Raw genomic sequence first — 16,809 nt, forward strand, 5'->3', positions numbered from 1 at the left:
AGTTAAATAGTGTGAGTCGCAGATCTGGCCTCAGTGGCTCTGCAACTACCGACTCACCTAGATGAGGTGGCCTCGCTGCTCCAGAGTGACCAGGTGCACCGCTGCCTCCTGCTGCAGGCGCTACACCAGCTCCTCCTTGCCCAGTACCGCCATTCCCTCGTCCATCAGCTCCTGAGCACCCATGGTGGCTCAGCTGAGACATCACCTCCTGCCACTGTTGTCTGGAGCCCCCAGTGCTCAGGCTCAGGGCCTGCGCCGGCAACTACACCCGAGTTGAGATGAAAGAGAGCTTGCATCAAAAATAAAGAAGAATATTCCATTGTGTATATGTACCACATCTTCTTGACCCAGTCATCTATTTTTGGGCATTTGGTTGTTTCCAGGTTTTACCTATTATAAATAGTGCTGCAATAAACATAGGGGTACAGGTGGCCTTTTGAATCAATGTTTCTGTGTCCTTTGGGTAGATCCCTGGGAGTGGAATTGCTGGGTCATATGGTAGCTCCATTTTTAGTAGACTGAGGAAGCTCCAGACAGCTCTCCATAGTGGTTGGACCAGTTTGCACTCCCACCAGCAATGTAGGAGAGTTCCTTTTTCACCACATCCTTGCCAACATTTGTTGTTGCTATTTTTTTTTATATGTGCCATTCTTAATGTTACTCAGCCATCAAAAAGATAAACTCATGTCATTTGCAGCAACATGGATGGAGCTGGAAGGAATTATGCTCAGTGAAATAAGTTAGAAGGAAAAATGAAAAATATTGGATGGTTTCACTTATAGCAGGAATATAGGGGAACGAAACAAGGCATCAGTGTAAAAAAATAATAGCAATACAACACACAACAAAACAAAAACAGACAATTATAAACCAGAGACATGCTGCAGGGGAAGGGAGAGAGGGAGGAGCACAGGGGACTGTGGTGATGGTGCACGGGTGCATTGGGGAAGGAAATTCTATAGGGACTACACGGCGGGGAGGGTGGATGGGAAGCAAATACTGTTTAAAAATGAACAATGATGCAAAAAACAAATAATTTTAAAATAATAAAAATAAATAAATAAAATCACAAATTAAAAAAAAAAAAATAAGGTGAAAACACCGGAGGAGTGATGGCTCCTACCAGATGGATAAACTTTTGTCCCTTTAGTTTGCTTCTTCAGGTGCCAGATTTGTGTACAGCACACAGGCTTCTCCCTTTTAAGGACCTGTAGGTGGATCACAAAAATCAAGCCTTGCAGAGGCTACAGATATTTACTTGTTCTGGTCTGCACCTTCTCTGGGTGGGTAGAGGCGTCCCCTCCAGAACGGAGAAGGCCCAAGAAGTCACCAAAGCTCTTGTAAGGGGAAATAATTCCTAGTATGGGATCCCCGTGACTATTGGCAGTGATACTGGCCTAGACTTTGATGCTGAAATCACCACTCACCTGACTCGTTTACTTCATATTACATGGAATCTTCCCATCTATCGGCCACAGAGTTCTGGGACAGTAGAACATGTCTCCTGAACCATTAAATGACTCTGGGAAAATTTTGCCAGGAAACAGGTTAGCCCAGGGTGGACCTTCTCCCCTTAGTGCTTCTCAGAATTCGGCGCACTCCCAGTGCCAGTGGCTACACCCCCTTTGAGATTTTGCTTGGCTGGCCTCCCCTGTTGTGTCTGTGGTGAGGGGAGACCTCAGACACACTGGCCAACTGCGACTAAATTGGCAGCTGCAGCTCCTTAGTAATGTCCTACACAAGGATAATGAAACTGTCACCCAGAGGGCCCCGTACCTCTGGAATCCCCAGTTCATCCCCACAAACCTGGGGACTGAGTCTGGGTAAAGGACTGGAAAAAGAGCCACTCAAACCTGTCTGGGTGGGAACCTGTGCTGTCATCCTTACTACCCTACTGCTGTCAAATTTGCAGGTGTTACTCTGAGGGAACGCGACTCCCCAGATATGTGAGCTCACATGAGACATCGGAACCGTGGATGGCCTGCCCGGACGCTGCAAACCAGCTCAGACTGACCCTGCAGAGAGACTCCTGCCCAGCACTGTGACCTGTTGCAGCCCTGCTCCAACCACAGCCCGGAAGCGGGTTGGCCTGCGCACAGCCAGGTGCATCACGGTGCTTCACGAGGTGAAGCTCGAGGTGCATCACGGGGAATGCTTATGGGCTGCTGGATTGGACCCAGTGGTGGCTGCTTCTCTTGTTTCCCTTGGTGGGACAGCATCACCACACTGTGCCTTGGCTCCCTCCTGTCCTGGGTCCACTGATCTCCATTCTTGGGATGCTCACCCTTGGGCCGTGGCTTTTAATCTGGCCACACGGTTAATCCAGTCCTGTTTGGAGGCTATTAAACTCCACATGTTAGTTAGACAATATGAGCTCTTAGGCTCCTTTCCTGCTGCTTGCTATGAGTCCATACCTTGATACTCCCTAGCACATAGTAGGGACATCAAAAGGGGGAGAATGAAACAGAAAGTTTCCCAAGGCTGCTGCATGGGGGAGTCTACCACTTTGATTCTGCTGCTTGCTGAAGCGAAGAAGTTGCTGTGTGTGCTGCACTGCATGTCCGTGGTGGTAACCGTGACTCCCTTGAACCCCCTTCCCAAACTATAAAGAATTCTTATGCTATGGTGGATGGGATAGTAAGTTTCCTTATATAAATTGTATAAAACCTTGTCATTCTTGTTCTTGGGTGCTCAGCCCTTTGGGGAACATTCCCATTGAGTGCGCTAGTGTGACATTAAATCTCTCTCCACCTCTCTAAGTGCTGTCAGATTTCTCTGGGAAATTGCTGTAACAAAACCACTTCATGTCTGTGAGAATGGCCTATATCAGAAAGACGAGACATTAATAAGTGCTGGCAAGGACATGGCGAATAAAGAACAGTCCTACATTGTTTATGGGGATGTAGATGGGTTCAGTTTTGATGGAAACAGTATCAAGATTTCTGCAAATAGCCAAAGCTCTCTGGACTAAGAAGAAAGAGAATGGAGGCATCACACTCCCAGACTTCAAACTGTACTATAAAGCCATAATAATTAAAACACTACGATACTAGAACAAAAAAACACAGACCAATGGTATTGAATAGAAAACCCAGAAATAAACCCACATATTTATGGACAACTAATCTCTTTGACAAAGGAGCAAAGTATAGGCAATGGAACAAGGACTGTTTGTTCAATAAATGGTGATGGGAAAATGAACTGCTACAAACAAAAAATGAAGCTAGACTACTACCTCACACCATGCACAAAAACCAACTGAAATTTGATAAAAGAATTCAACGTAAGACCTGAAACCTTAAAATACATAGAAGAAAATATAGGCAAAACACTACATGATATAAACATCCATAATATCTTTAAAGACACAACCCAAAAAGCAAAGAAAGTAAAGGAAAAGATAAACAGCTGGGATTACATCAACCTAAAAAGCTTTAGTACAGCAAAAGAGATATTAACTAAAACAGAGAGATCCTTCTGATTGGGAGAAAAATTTTGCTCACAATGCAACTGGTAAGAGACGATAACAAAGATCTACAAAGAACTCACAGGACTCAACAAAAATAAACAATCCAGTCAAAAAATGGGAAGAAGAGCTAAAAAGATTTCTCCAAATAGGAAATGCAAATGGCCAACAGGTATATGAAAAAATGTTCAACATCACTTAAATCAGGGAAATGCAAATCAAAACCACAATGAGATACTGCCCTAAACCAGTGAGAATGGCACATATTAAAAAGACAGGAAACATAAGGGGGGTGGGAATTGTATGGGGAATAAAACCAAGATGAAAATGCATTTATTGTGCAAAAATGATGTAAAAATATATAAAATAAATAAAATATTTTAAAAAATAGTCAACAACAAATGTTCTCAAGGATGTGGAGAAAAGGGAATTCTCCCACTGGCTGGTGGGAATATAAACTGGTCCAACCATTATGGAAAACTGTGTGCAGTTTCCTCAAACTACTAAAATGGAGCTGCCATATGACCCAGCAATTCCACTCCTAAGAATCTACCCGAGGGATACAAAAGCATTAACTCAAAAGGATACATGCCCCTCCTATATTTATTGCAGCAGTATTTATAATAGGTAAGATGTGGAAACAACTCAAATATTCTAAAATAGATGACTGGATCCAGAGGATGTGGTGTATATACAATGGAATACTGTTCAGCAATCTAAAAATATCAGCACATGCCATTCTCAATGTGGATGGAACTAGAGGGGATTATGTTCAGTGAGATAAACCAGAGAGATGAAGAAAAATATTGGTTGATTTCACTTATAATAGGAATATAGGGGAATCAAACAGGGACCAGGAAAATAAATAGCAGTAGTAATAAATAAATAAACAAAATTAGCAGAAAACTATAAATCAGAGACATTTTGCAAGGGAGGGGGAGGTAGAAGAAGCAAAACAGGGGAGAAGAGCACAAGGGACTAGGATGATGGTTCATGGGTGAATTGGTGCTGGGAATTTTATGGGGAATACACCTGAGGAGAAAGCATACAAGCAGACATTGTACAAAATTATATATATATATATATATATATATATATATATAACAGTATTGAGATTTCATAGACGATTAAAAGTGTGTCTGCCATAGGGCCCAGCAGTCCTACTTCTATGTATGTACCCACAGAACACAAATACACTACTGTGAAGGACACCTTGCACATCCGTGATCACTGCAGCACTAATTACAATATCCAAGCTATGGAAACAACCAAAATGCCTGAAAACAGATGAGAAATCAAGAAGAAGTGGTATATAAATAACAGAATACTACTTATCAGAAAAACATAAATTCATGCCATCTGGGGCAACATGGATGGAGCTAAGGCTTCCTGGCCTGCCAGCGCTGGATGGTGGACCAACCCTCTCTAGTTTGGCATCAGACTCATTTGATGACAAAGCCTGACTCCCGCTGACTGAGTCCCCCATTGTATCTTGTTGCACCTACACCACCAGGGGATCCTCCAGCCTCCCCTATTTGCTAGAGCTGAGATGGATCTTATACTCGATGTTGCAGATAATTTTTTTATATTATTTCTATATCCAACCACAGGGCCAGAGTATGACATCTTCCAACAAACTGTCATTCTCCTGGTTATAAGAAATCTTGGTGCTTTTATTCGTTTTTTCCTCTTTGTGACAATGAGCGTTATTTTGTCTATAGTCATTCCGGAATGAACCACCCACAATATTTATAGAAGCAAGTCTACTGAGAATCATGTTTACTGTTAGGTCATTACCATGGAGTAAGTATTCCCACCATCTGTGGGAATACTGTGGGGCTGAGAAGATGCAGCAAATTATATGACAACATGGGAGAGTTTCCAAACAACTGGATTCAACTCATTGTACCTGTATGGTCCTTCCTCTTTCTCACCAACATGCTGATCTACTGGATTCACACAGACCTTCGCCATAGACTTATAGATATGCAAATCCATGAACCTCATCTCTGGAAGATCCCTTCTTCACCAGCAAGTCATGGTTTTCACCCTGTGGATGGTTTTCTTCAGAGTCTACCTTATCATCTCTACCTTTAATCTTTCCATTATATCAGCTGGTTTATTTAGGTTGTACATCTCGGTCAATGTCTGCACAATTTCCATTCATGACAATGATTTCTGTCTCCTCAAATCTTAAGGCCATTTATTAATGACTCAGCTCATCAGACAGACCATCACCTTTTCTCTAACTACAACTGTGGACAGTATTTTACATTGTGGGGTAGAGTTGGAGGCCCATTCAATAACCCTTCCTCCTTTGAAGGGAAGAAGGTGACAGAAAAAAGCACAGCAGCCAGCAGAAAGTTGTAAAAAATAAGAAATTATTCAGTGGAGAGTTTACAAAGACTGAGCAGATTATTGCCCAATTATTAAATTTTTAAATATTTATTTATTCATGCATACAAGAACAGGAGTATAGGCCAAATGTGCGGGAGCATGAGAGGATTCACCAGAGACAGAGTGGGGAATGAACAGGCAGACTGACTGAAATACACTGCTGATGGGAGCAGCGGGAAGACAGGAGAAGTCTGCCGAGCCATGTGGGTATCTCCCTGGCTGGCCAGGATCGAACCCATGCTGCAGAGGCTGCAGACAGCTTCACAGCACTGCGCTCAACCACCTGCACCACCAGGGAGGCCAATTATTAAATATTTTTAATGATAGAAAATAATCTACATCCAGCCAGGAGACAGCAATGGTAGCATTTGACACTCCGCATTGAGGGCCCTACTGAGGGATGGTCGTGCTGAGAGACCAAGAGAAACCAACCTCATGTGTAAGTACCAGGGATTGACCTAAGCAGTGGCTGTCTTTCCAGCCAGTGAATCTGTAACTTACATAGTCTCATCAATAATTTTTAAAAAGTTGGAGAGAAAATAAATGATTGAGGAAACCATGTTATGTCCTTTTGCCTTAACCCACCACATTCGTTAAGAAAAACTCATTGTGCTAATAGCACCAAGGCTCTGTACCGTAACAAGGAACATGGGTACAGTGACAGATGGTGCCTGGTGTCAGGAGTAAGTTCTGTCTTCCCTGCTGGCCCGGCAATGACCTTGTAGTACTTTGTTCAAGGGGAAACCCCAATGTGACAGCAGGTCTGATAGAATCTGTAGTAACTATGCAAATGAATTTCTTATATTTCATATGTCCCCCTATTCTCTGGGACATTGTTAAATGTTACATTTTACTGATGAATAAATAAACTGGAATTTAAAAAATTGATACTACCGTGATTTATCAGATGTGGGATTATTTAATTTAACATTTTGATGTTTATTTTTAAAAACCATTACTTAATAAGTGTAAAATTATGTAAATGTAAATATATTTAGAAAGGGAAATATGATGCCCAAGTAATATATTTCACTATTTTTTTAAAGATTTATTTATTTATGCATGTAAGAACTGGGGTACAGGCCAGAGGTTTGGGGGTTGAGAGGATTCACCAGAGACAGAGAACAGTGGGGAACAGAACAGGTGGACTGACTGAAATACACTGCTGAGAGGAGCAATGGTTGAGTCAGGAGAGGTCTGCTGCACCATGTGTGTCACCTCCATGGCAGGGCATTGAACTCGAGCTGCAGTGTCTACGGTTAGCCTCATAGTGCCACGTCTTAACCCCTCGCGCCGCCAGGGAGGACCTTCGTATTATTTTTTAAAGCAAACTCAGGTGCTGTAGTTTTGATTTGTTTTGAAGTTATAAGTCTATAACTTTCTATGAAGGGTAACAATGGCCACGTATTTAACCCTGCCACTGAAGATTAGCGCTGAAATTATAATCTTCCTGCTTTTTTTCTCTACCTCCTCTGCCAAAAAATCTAATAAATAAATTCATATGTTTTAACATAAATATATTGGAGAAACATGGTTTGCAAACTATTAGCAATTTATGTGAAACCAATAAAAGTTGATTATGACTATCAACAACACACACTCACAGACACTGACCCTTGAAGTCTGCATGTAGAACAGTGGCTACCAGAGGGGCAGGGGGAGGGTGACCGCAGAGCAGGGAGGGTCTCAGTGGGCTCTGCTGGAGGACCTTGGGGCTCAGGTGTGGGTGTACTACAGTGACAGCACCTGAGGGGTGACCCTGACCTTCTACAGTGTAAGCAGTGATGTAACCGCTCCCTCAATAAAGATCCTCTGGTCTCTCTTGCTGCAAAGGGCATCCTCCTGTGTCTGGGGTCACATTAGCATAAAGTGAGGAGGTGGGGAGACTGGCCCAGCCCTGCCCACCAGGCCCGTCCCCACACTGACCTGTGTCTCTCCCTGATGACTTTCCTGCTCCAGCAGAGGCGGAGCTGGCTCCACCCCTGCCTGGACTTTGTGTTTTCCTGAGGAATAATGTCCACTTCCCTACTGAAAATAGATACCCAGACATAAAATGTTTTTTTTCTGGGTTGTTTTTTATGATGTGTTAATTGAAAAGATTCCTAAAATTTGACTGAAAATAAGTAGGAGCCCTGAAGACCAACCAGAACTGCAGCTTGCTGTGCTGAGTCTGTGCAGGTGGGGGCAGGAGAGACTTTGAGGAGCCGAGGGGGACGGGGCCTGTGTCCAGTCGGTGTTCAGTGTGTCATGGGCTTTGATGTGGTCACTCCTCAGGGGTCATGTCTCTGCTCCTTTGTCCTTGTCGTTCAGGATCACCTGTCCCAGCAGGGCCTGTGCCAGACACCACCTGGGCCTGTCCAGTCTCCAGGATGTGGGTGCAGGCTGAGAGTGGCTGGATCAGGCTACACTTAGACAGGGCTGGGCCCTCAGGCCTCAGTGTGTTTATATTTTGCTTCTTTGGGGTTTTTTTGGAGCACACCTGTTCTTTTTCGTGTTCAGGCATCAGGCTTAGGCACCTGCTATTGTCCCCACAAGGCCCAGGGCTGCCCCTGCCCACAGGAGTCTGGTGTTAGAGATGAATTTTCCGACGCATCCTGGTGTGGGTAAGAATGTGGGGAAGGTGACCCAGAGAAGGTGCGTGGGGACAAGGAAGAGGGCTACTCTCCTAGCATGGACAGGGTGGGCCTCACCTGGACATTACCTTTGAGAGAAGACCTGATGGACACTCCATACGCACAGGGTGTCTGTAGAAGCTCTGTCCAGGCAGGGCGACCTCCAGCCCAGACACACCAAGATGGGGGTGTCTGGTGTCAGAGGCTGCGGCTGGAGCAGGGGTCACTGAGATGGGGGTCTGTGCACCCTGAGGATGATGAGACTGTTGTCACTGAGGATGTTGGAAGGATTTTGCCTTTTCTCTGAGTAAGACGTGGGGTCACACGACATTTCTGGACAGAGACAACCTATGCCAGGGCCCTTTAGGAGCATCAGCTGTAAGATACAGGCGTGTGGGAGGAGAGAGCACTTGGAGAGAGACGTGGAGGGAAGACACAGGAGATGGGCGAGACAGTAGAGGCATGCAGCACCATGTGGGTAGCTCCTAGGCCTGGGATCAAACTCTTGCTGCAGGGCTGGCCATAGCTTGACAGTGCTGAGATTTAACCCTTGCGCCACCAGGGAAGCTCCACCTTAATGGTTTGTTTATTTTTAATTATTTATTTATTTATATATATTTTTCATCACTGTTCATTTTTGTACAATGTTTGCTTTCTTTTCTCAGGTCTAGTCCCCATAGAATTCCCAACACCAGTTCTCCCGTGCACCATCACCATAGTCCCTTGTGCTCTTCCCGCACTTGTTTTGATCCCTCTCCTTCCCCCTCCCCCTGCAGAATGTCTCCGATTTATAGTTGACTGTTTATTTTATTTTATTTTGTTTTGTTTTTTTTCCCAATCCCTTATTTGATTCTCCTATTTTCCTCCTATAAGTGAAACCATCTGATATTTTTCTTTTCCCTTTTGACTTATTTCACTGAGTGTGATCCTTTTTAGTTGCCTTCCATGTTGCTGTGAATGGCATGAGTTTATCTTTTTGGATTGCTGAATAATATTCCATTGTGTATATATACACAACATCTTCTTGATCCAGTCATCTATATCTGGGCATTTGGATTCTTTCCAAATCTTACCTATTGTAAATAATGCTGCAATATACATAGAGGTGCAGGTATTCTCACCAAATGAAGGAGCACCAACATATATAAGACAATTATTTTCAGCTCTGTAAATAGACATTAGAGAAAATACATATGTAGTAGGAGACTTCAACACCCCACTCTCACCAATGGACAGATCAACGAGACCAAAAATAAAAAAGGATACTAGAGCCCTAAATAAAGATCTAGACCTCATGGGTTTAACAGACATCTACAGGATACTGGACCCCAAAAAATCTGAGTACACATTTTTCTCAAGTGAGCTTGGATCATTCCCTAGAATCGATCACATATTGGTCCACAAGATAAACATCAACAGAAATATTACGATCAAAATCATTCCAATGATCTTCTCTGATCATAAAGGCATCAAACTAGAAATAAACCATGAAAAGAAAGGAGAAACCTCCCACTTCATGGAGATTGAACCTCACGCTACAGGGAGAACATTGGATTAAGGAGATCACTCAGTGTCAAGGGGTGTTGACAATGAGCAGGAAATGCATGTCTTGTTACAAAGTGTGGTGGTGGCATGAAAAAGGATTGCTCAGATTCCACGTGCAGGACAATGAAAAGCCTAGAGGAACCACACCACAGAAGTGCAGCCCAGCTCAAGGGGCAGTCTCGTTTGTATTAGAATCAAACAGAAAATTAAAAAAAAATGACCAACGAAGCAAGCAGGCAAATGGGGAATGCACAAGTGTGTGGGGGACTCGTAACTGTCTGGCCCAGCCAAGGCTGTGAAATCAAGGAGAGTCAGGGGTTTGCTACTCTAAGCACAACATCTACTGCTGTTTTCAGCACCTGCTGAAACAGGACTCTCAGGACTTTTGCCCTGAGAGGTTCCTTATCTCAAACTCTCCCTGTTCATACTCTGAGAGGCACAAATGAGTCAAGACAAAGAATAATCCAAACTCCCATATTTCCTCTCCTTTTGTTTTATGGCAGGTGAGAATCAGGAGAGGAGTCAGCAGGAGGCACAGAAAGGGGTTGATATTGTGATGGTTGTAGAAGGGTCAGCCTGGCCTTGACTTATCCAGTCCCCTGGAACAAGGGACAGTGGGCCTTGAGCACTGAATGAAAACATGAAATACATAATATATCCAATCCAGTCATAACCCAGATTCTGATAGTGATACCTGAAAACCAAGTTGTTGGATTTAGCCAGTGGGCTAGATCATTTAGATGGCTAAAGGTGGCATTTTTTCCTCTTGTTGGAGTTGAGACATTTGTTGCTGAAGTTTGTCTGAGATCTAGAGTATCTCATGCCAGATGATCTTGGAAGGCACCGTCAAGGCGCCATTGGACGTCTTCCCAAGAGGAGGTGGTGGTAAAAGGAACAGGAGTAACGCACATTGAGTGGTACTGGGCATCACAGTAAGTCTGATGCGTGTCCTGAGGGCTTGTTGATGTTCTCCAAGCGAGGACACTGAGGCCTCAAGGGCATCTAATTGCTGTAAGATTTCCTGATCAATGGTGGTTTGAGTCAGGAGTTTGAGTCAGAAGTAACATTTTGAAAATATCGATTCATTTGCTGTGCAGTGTGGAGTGAGTTAGGGTGACTGTAGCTGTAGCAGCAGTTGCGGCCATAGCAGCAATAATAGCAACTATGAGGACACAGGACACCCGAAAAAAGCATGTTCTAAAGTTTTTGTAATTTGTTCAAGAGCAGATTCTCCAGTCCACTCACAGGTAAGATTAATAGGCAGCCAGACCTCAGCTCTTTGTCTTAGAAAGAGCACATGAGTAATGTTAAGGCTAGTGAGGTTATGGTGAGTGATGTGAGGTGTTAACCATGTGGCACTGGCATGAAAGGCGGCATTAAAACCTTTAACCTTTTGCTGGCTAGCAGCAGAATAAGTGGTCACCGTAATGTTAGGTGTCTGGAGGTCATAATAAAAATCTAGGGTCTAGAAGTACAGATCATGACCTGAGCTGTAGTGTCATTACTGGCCCATACAAGGCTTCTAGCCTTAATAAGATCCTTAACGGATCACTGCGGGGGGAAAAAGGCTAAGGCGATGCACCAAAAATGATATTTTAAGGGAGACAATTGAGAGTGATGTCTGATTCTTTTTTTTTTTAAGATTTATTTATTTTTTATACAAGAACCAGGGTACAGGCCAGATGTGCGGGAGGGTGAGAGGATTCACAGAGACAGAGCGGGGAACAGAACAGGCAGACTGATGAAATACACTGCTGGGGGCAGGGAGCAGTGGGTAAGACAGGAGAGGTCTGCTGCGCCATGTGGGATTCTTGCCGGTGGTCCAGGATCTAACCAGCACTGCAGAGGCTGCAGACAGCTTCACAGTGCGGCACTTAACTGCCTGCGCCACCAGGATGGCCTGGTAACTTTTTTTTTAATTGAAGTAACATTAATTTACACACTGCTTAGATGTGAGGAGTACAGCTTCTCACCTGGCAACCATATATTGCACATACCCACTAGCAAAAGTCCAGTCACAATCCTCCACCAAACTATTCCCTCCACCCTCCTTCCCCTCTGGTGACTGCCATTTTGTTGTGTTTGTTGATTACTTTTTTCCCTTCGTATCCACAAGGGAAAGGTATTTGTATTTCTCAATTTGACTTAACATAATTCCCTCAAATTCTGTCCATATTGTTGAAAATGACAATATCTCATCTTTTTATTCCATTGTGTGTGTGTGTTTGTGTGGGAATGGAGGAGGGTGTCAGGACAGTATCAATTCCCAATTCACAGAGTGCTGGGGAGGAATCCCCGAGGTCACACAGAGAAAGTAACTGCTGAGGTCATGTAGTCAGCCTTCCATCAGCAACCTGAGCCACTTCCGTTCCTGTGCCCACATCTGGCTTTCAAGACCCAGCTCCCATGTCCCCTTCCTGCTAAGGAAGGAACCTCCCAGGCTCTGCCCTTGGTGTCCTCTGAGGCAGCTACTGCAGCCCCTCTCTCCTCACATACCCAGGCTGTAAATCCTCCAGGGTGGGGTCATGTGGTTCTCTATGACCCCAGCACCCAGTGGAGCATGTTACTGGCACCAGTATGTGTTGGGTTAGGGGACCCCAAATGCCTGCTGGTGGTCTGTGTCAGCAGAGTCACTTGGGGTGTGCTTAAAGAGAAGTCCCCAGGCCTGTCTCCAGAGGCAGAGCGTGGGCTCTGGCTGCCCAGGGCTGGGGAGGAGAAGGTGGGGGTGGTGCCCATGGGCCCAGGCCCAGGAAACAAGGTTGCTGTGGTGATGGAGATGTTCTCAAGATAGAGTATGGGATGGTTGCCCTGCTCTGTGCTTACCAAAAGGGCATGAGAGGTGAGCCTTCAACAAGTGACTTAATGGTCATAAGTTATATCTCAATTAAGTCTTTAGAACCATATTAAAAAAATGGGTTTACAAGTTGCCCTGTGTCTGTCCTCCACTGTATCCACATTGAGGGCTTGTGGGGCAGGAAACTGCCTCAGCCCATGAGGAGCTGAGCACAGATGGTTTCACTGAACAGATGCCCTCAAGGAGCCTCCTCTGCATGGTCCTTAGTCACGTGATGAGATGCTGAAGTCACGCTGCTTCTGTGACAGAAGAGACTTTTAGGGGCCTTGGGTGGGAGGCAACTTGTTTTTCACATGGGCAGAATGTAAATAATTAGTGTCAAGAAGGTCGACTGTGTTGGTTTTCAATTTTCCACCAATTCAGTAACACACAGGAGGGGAGACAGTTCCCCCCGTGTGTCTGACTTGCTGGCTCTTCCTCTTGAGGAGAATGTAGCAGAAGGGACACACCACGTCACAGAGTCAGGTTCACAGGGGCTGAGACTTCCCGCCTGGGCTACCCCCAACTCCAGTGGCTCTCTGGGGTGACTCCCTGCACATGGTGGACCCTCAGCTAAGGGCACACCCCCAGAACAAGGACCTGAGGGTTTTCTCCAGGAGCCACATGCATGAGCTCTGAGGCAGGTCCTTCCACGCTGATCACGGCCGTTCAGATCCGCCAACATCTCGTCCCCATCGCAGCCTCATGGGACCCAGAGCTGGGGCCTCTGAGTGAGGCTCCTCCTGCTGCCTCCCCCTCAGAGAAAGTGCGAGATGCCAGATCTTTGTTTTAGGTGCAAAGTATGAAGTGACTTGGTATAAACCTGTAAAAATTCGGGAGATAAAGTGATCAGTGGCTGTTTTCTTGCAAGAAACAATGGAGGCCAGAGTAGCTCACGTGACAGTCACAGTCCTGATGGCAATGAGTTATCAGACAGGGATTCCATGTTGCCTGAGGTGTCTTCAAAATAAAGGTGATTTAAAAAAATTGTTCCTACTGTTTTTAGATTCCATTTAATTTTGCTGTTTTGTTTTCTTTACAATCCCCAGAGCAGTGTCTGCAGGGTCACGGCACAGAGGGGCTGTCAGTGGCCTGGAGCTGTGAATGGGGCTGACTCTGACCTGTCTGCAGGGATGGGGCCCTGGAGCCCCAGAACCAGCCCCCAGGGCTGGTACTCCCCTGCTCTTGATTCCCGGAATCTCCCTGCCACCCCAGCATTGGGGGCATGTTCTGGCTCAGGAAATGGGGCCCTCCTCCTAACCATCTGTCCTCTCCTCATCTCTCTCCTTCATCAGCCTGAGTGTGGGTGTTTGATATACACCAGCCCTGCACCGACAGGAAAGGCCCAGAACATATGTAACTTACTGGACAGTTACGGCACTAACCCCTCTGCAATCCCACCAGGTGAGAACAGAGACTCTCCCAGCCCCCAGCCAGAGCCCGTGTCACCCACACAGACCTTCCCCCTCACAGTGTCCTGATGCTGTCCCTTCCCAGCCCATCCATTCTCTCTGGTGCCCCCACCACTCCTTTGGGGCCCCATCCCCTAGCCTCCATTTTCATCCTCGGCTCCATTTCTAGGAGCCTCCCCATCTTCATAGCCATGCCCTGGCCATAGCTCTTTGGCCCCTCCCCTCATTCAAGGATGGAGAATTTTAAAAAAAAATTGTTTATGCATACAAGAACTGGGATATAGGTCAGAGATCGGGGGTGTGTGTGAGAGGATTCACCAGAGACAAAGTGGGGAGCAGAACAGGCAGATCTACTGAAACACACTGCTGAAGGGAGCAGCCAGCAAGACAGGAGAGGTCTGCTGGGCCATGTCGCCATGTGGGTAGCTCCCTGGCCAGCTGGGGAATCGAATTCGTGCTGCAGAGGCTGTGGATAGCTTCACAGTGCTGTGCTTAACCCCTTGCACCACCAGGGATGCCCATAAAGGATGGAGAATTTTTTTTAAATATATATTTATTTTCTTACATCGTGGGTCACCTTTCTATAGGTATTTTTCCCCTTAGATGTGGCCCTCTCACCGATAACTCCCTCCCCTCCCCCCTGCATAATACCATGAGGAGCTCCCCCGCTGTTGCAAGACTTGCATGATCACTCTCAGACCTTGTCTTTTTCCTGGAATCTTGTCCTTTTCCTGGGTGAGAACCTGGACTCCTGGGTAGAATTTCATGTTAATTCCCAGGAGGAGGTGCTTTCACCCCTGCAAGCAGAAGCAGAAACAAATTACAGAGATTCTGGAGTCCAAGGATCCATTCCAAGGCTGAAGGAGCCTCTCTATTTGGGGGATCTGCCCATAATCTAGGAATCAGCTGCATGACCTGGAAACCTGCTTTTGTCCTTTTGTCCATAGGACTAAGAAAATTTGAGGACTTCTGACCTCACACAGGACTTGGGCGCCCCCTTGTGTGCAGATCCCTGTCCTGCCGCTGGGGGCCCAGGGAGCCTGGGGAGGGCCTGGCTGAGCAGGAGAAAGGGCAGCTCTGGGCTCCTGTGCTCAGCCCTGTGGCCACACGGGGGCGCTGCCGCGCTGGTCCGGATTCTGGTGGAGCCGCCAGGACGGGGCGGGGGCTGAGTTGGGCAGAGTTGGGGTCCTGGAAGGCGGCGTCCTGGGGTGAGATGCTCTGTGAGGAGTCAGAGCAGCAGGGCTCAGAGGAGAGGAGACTCCGGAGCCTGCCCTGGGTGTGAGGTTTCCAGCTTTTCTCCCAGAACCCCTCTCTCCAGTCCCTGGATGGTGATACCTGGGAAAACTGGAAAAGAGAAAATTTTTTCCTTCTATAACCTATTAAATATTGACAGCATTAAAAAAAAATAAAACTTAACGACTACTGTTCAATTTACAGAAAAGTTGCAAAGATAGTACAGGTCTTGTTTATCCCACACCATTTCCATTTTGTGAACATCCTACATGAGCACAGTTGTTTATTTTTACAACTAATGAAGGAATGTTGACATAATTAGTAAACGCCACACTTTCATTTCAGGTTTTGCTAATGTCCATTTTATGCTCCATAATCCCATCCAGTTTGTCTGGATGGCAGTTTCTCTGACTTTCCTTGTTTTTTTAACATTGACATTGGTGAGGAGTGATGTTTGGGAGAGGTGTTGGGGTCACAGATGGGGGTTCTTGGGTCGCCGCTGAGAAAATTTTCACCAGGATCTTCCTTTCAGTGGCGCGGGCGCATGCACGCACACACACACACAAACACACACACACACAAACACACACTGAAAGAAGAAGATGCTTGCACAGACACAATTGGCAGGAATTGTTGCCCCTGAAGAGGGCAGGTGTGTTAGGAGAAGCCTGCAGGCCCCAGGCAGCACCCTTGGGAGCAGAGCTGCGAATTCCCAGGGCAGAAAGGGCACTGACTTAGTGTTCTAGTTGGGAGGGCTCCTTCCTTTTTGCAATTGTATCTATCTTTAAATTAATTACTCCTATGATGTGACAAGTGTCATTTTTTAGGACCTGGAAATCTCTGCAACAGCCTCCATCCCTATATCCCACCTCTGGTTTGCATCTCCGGATACATTCTAGAGCATCTGATGCTTGCTAGAGCAGCTGGTGCCTAAGTGTTTTTCATTTCTATAACTGGTTTAATAACTATTTTAATCACTTCTGCCCCCACCTCCAGTTTCTGGTCATGTGACCCCTCCACCCTAAATTTTCTACTCTTAACCTCCATCAAGGAACACTGCTCAGGAGTATTGTCCTCAATTTAGGTTTTTTTTTTTTTTTTGACTGGGACTGTGGGTTTGGGGAAGCAGACCCCAGGGGTGTAGGGGCATTGTCCACTCAACACCTCAGTGCTTTTCATGTCCACCTGACTCATCACTGATGGTGTTAACCTGCAATGCCGGGCTAAGGCAGAATTTTCCAGATTTCTTTCTGAAAATCTTCTCTTTTTTCCATCTGTTTAGATGCTGTTGTCTTTGGAAGGAAGTCACTA

The 16,809-nt window shown here is 45.7% G+C and overlaps 2 protein-coding genes across 2 annotated transcripts in view; one reads left to right on the forward strand and one right to left on the reverse strand.

The window, feature by feature from the left end:
* The window catches only part of LOC311188219 (patr class I histocompatibility antigen, A-126 alpha chain-like), a gene marked incomplete at both ends in the record, with an annotated part of 330,968 nt that overhangs the window by 257,406 nt on the left and 56,753 nt on the right, over positions 1-16,809 (forward strand). The window lies entirely within an intron of this gene.
* LOC311167623 (HLA class I histocompatibility antigen, alpha chain G-like) overlaps positions 1-16,809 on the reverse strand; it is a gene marked incomplete at both ends in the record, with an annotated part of 140,837 nt that overhangs the window by 105,543 nt on the left and 18,485 nt on the right. The gene's annotated exons all lie outside the window — the stretch shown is intronic.

Source organism: Talpa europaea, assembly GCF_964194135.1.
Source record: "Talpa europaea genome assembly, chromosome: 2".
NCBI classification, from domain to species: domain Eukaryota; kingdom Metazoa; phylum Chordata; class Mammalia; order Eulipotyphla; family Talpidae; genus Talpa; species Talpa europaea.